A 2,819-nucleotide genomic window follows, 5' to 3' on the forward strand; every position below is an offset into this window, starting at 1 on the left:
AAGGGAGGCCAGCAGCCCCCAGAAACAGTGTTTGTCTCCATCCCCACCTCCCCAGCCTCTACCCCTAGGGCTCCTCTTACGGACACGCTAATATCAAGGGCTGAATGGGATAAGGCCCAGAGAGAGGAGACAGTGAGTCAGAGAGAGGAGCCAGGGGCTCAGAGAGAGGAGAAAGGGGAGAGAGAGAGGAGGCAGGGGCTCAGAGAGAGGAGACAGGGGCTCAGAGAGAGGAGAAAGGGGAGAGAGAGAGGAGGCAGGGAATCAGAGAGAAGAGGAGGGAGTCAGAGAGAGGAGCCAGGGGCTCAGAGAGAGGAGAAAGGGGAGAGAGAGAGGAGGCAGGGGCTCAGAGAGAGGAGACAGGGGCTCAGAGAGAGGAGAAAGGTCTTCCATTTTTGCAAACCCTGGGAAGTATGTATATTTTATACTTGCAGCACTAATACTTCACTGCCACCCTTCAGCATTATCTTCGTGAGACTCCCAGACTCACTGGCACCCTGGTGGTTCAAGGGGACAGAGGAGTCCCTGAGTGCAGGTCTCTGACTGGGCAGACCCCCTACTCCAGGACCATTCTAAGGGTACCTGGGAGGCAGAAAGGCCCGAAGCAGAGTTGGGGTGGGGTCATCCTGCCAGGCAGTCACCCCAGCCAGGCAGGCTCCCATCACTGGGTACTTTGTGTACCTTACTCCAATGACTTCACAACAGCCCCACGAAGAGGGGACCACCATCGGCTGGAGTCGCTTGCCCCGGTTCACAGAGATGAGTGGCAGGGCCAGGGTTAAAGTCAGGCCTTTGGCTCCAAGCCTGCACTCTGGCCTCTGTGAAGACCCACCCCCAGACCAAACCAGAGCCTTTCACAATAGTGACTGACTCAGGGAAGCCTCAGCTGGAGTCTGGGGGTGGGAAATGACCCCGAGGCCTGTTACAGTCTCCTTCCCTCTCCCTCCAGGCAGCTGGGTGCGGGCACCCTGCCCAGGGCTCTCCAGCAAACCCTGCTCCAGCTCCACTCCCAGCGCATGCATCTGTGGGCGCGCCCCTTCTTCCTGGAGCCCCTCCCCCAGGGCCTGCCTGGAAGATGGAGGTCAGGTGAGCAAGGACCGCAGGACGAGAGTGTGGCCACGTCCTCTTCCCTGTGAGCACCCCAGAGCTCCGCCACTGCACTGCCCCCCCTCCCTCCCACACACCTCGAGCCTCCTCCGCTAGGGCACGTCGCAGCCTCTCTGGACACAGGGATTCGCCAATCCCCATGCCCACGCTGAGATGGGTCCTGGGGCTTTGCAAAGCCAACCTCACCACCCGTGGTGGCTCAGGATGGAGGTAGGCAGGCAGGCATCACCGGCCTTTCACCAGCTCAGCGGCCTTGGGCAAATGGCCTGGCCTGGGGGGTTGGTTGGTCATCTCTCAAAGGGAAATGGTAAAAGCAAACCCAGAGTGTGGCCCAGAGAGCCCAGTGAGAAGCCTAGAGGCTGACACGGCTCCTGGCACACAGCAAGCGGGCTCCTTGCTTCGTGACGCTTCTGCACAGTCAAGGGGCTTTTGGAGCAGCCACTGGGGTGGGACTGGAGCGCAAGCAGAGGTCTTGGGGGACCCCGTCTTGTGTCCCTGGTGCCAGGGGAAGCCTGAATCACGGGCTCCTGAGCTGGCTGCCCTTCCCAGCCTGGCCTCCTACCTCCCAGGAGGTCCTGGACAATATCCTTCCTCCTCCTCCCAGGGCTGAGGGCAAAGAGGAGAGGTCAGAGGGAGCCCCTCAGAGGTGCGTGGGGTCCCTCTGGTCAGCTGAGTACAGGACACCCATCCTGGGAAGGGACTCACTCAGGAAACACTCTGTGCACCAACCCAGAGAAAGCTAAGGAACTCTGGACAAGGGAAGGTGCTCCTCCCTCCTCCCTCCTCAGAGGGGGTCCTCCTCAGGGCGAGGGGCGGGGGGAAGGGAGATCGGACTGACCAGATCCAGCCCCACCCTCCTTCCAGGTGTGCAGGCAGCAGCTGGCTCAGGAAAGAGGGGGAGAGTAAGTACCTCTCCCTCCCTGAGAACCACTCTCCTCATATTCAAATGGGCTCTTGAATGGAAGCTTCTAGCACCAATCAATAAGAGTAGAAGTTCAGTAAGTTTTTCTAACCAGGCATAAATAAAGGGCCTAGCACCCAGCCTGACACATAGTAGGTGCTCAGCTGACTTAATCTCCTCTGGATGTGCAAAGCTGCCGGATGGACCTGCCACGATCCGTTTTACTGAGCGAAGCATGTCAAGCTTCCCCCAGCCTCACCCCGACAATCCTCAAACCCTTCTGCCTGGCTTCCCCGCTACACCCAGGTCCCCACTTCTGTCGGGGGGGTCTCTCTCCTACCTGGGGAGGGCGGGTCGGGCCTCTGGTTCCGCTCGGAGGGCTGCCTGGAAGCGCCGGGAGCTGCGGGGAACAGCCTGCCTCTCCGGCCGCCGAGTCTTCCAGGGTCTGCGGCTCCGGATGTGGGAAGAGACTGGACAAAAATCGCACACCTATGAATGAGGACAGTGGGTGGGGAGTGAGGGCGGAGGGTTGGGCGGGAACTGGGAGGAGGGGAGTTATTGAGGGAAAAAAGAGTAACAAATGTAATAATCTGAACAATAAAGATTTAATTTAAAAAAATGTTTGTGTTCATCTGAATTCCGACCCGGGGGACTCCTGCTGAGCCAGGTGCCCGGAGGCGCGGAGACGTCGGATCCCGGGGTCCCCGCCTGGGGCTCCGGGCTGAGGGGAGAGCGGTAGGGGCGACTCGGGTCTTAGAGAGAACCCTCAGGGGCTCCCAGAGGGTCCTTGGGAGGTGGCCGGGGGTGCGCGCGT

The 2,819-nt window shown here is 60.0% G+C and overlaps 1 protein-coding gene across 2 annotated transcripts in view; it reads right to left on the reverse strand.

Moving 5' to 3' along the window:
* RASD2 (RASD family member 2) overlaps nucleotides 1-2,819 on the reverse strand; it is a 37,102-nt gene that overhangs the window by 13,901 nt on the left and 20,382 nt on the right. Inside the window, exon 1 of one of the 2 annotated variants that reach the window (XM_006767233.2) lies at nucleotides 2,346-2,454. The exons of the other annotated variant lie outside the window; for it this stretch is intronic. The gene's annotated coding sequence lies outside the window, so the exon portion shown is untranslated. Of the gene's footprint in view, nucleotides 1-2,345; nucleotides 2,455-2,819 lie in introns of those variants that run through there. 2 annotated transcript variants of the gene reach the window in all.

This window comes from Myotis davidii, unplaced genomic scaffold (assembly GCF_000327345.1).
Source record: "Myotis davidii unplaced genomic scaffold, ASM32734v1 scaffold842, whole genome shotgun sequence".
In the NCBI taxonomy this organism is placed as follows: Eukaryota; Metazoa; Chordata; class Mammalia; order Chiroptera; family Vespertilionidae; genus Myotis; species Myotis davidii.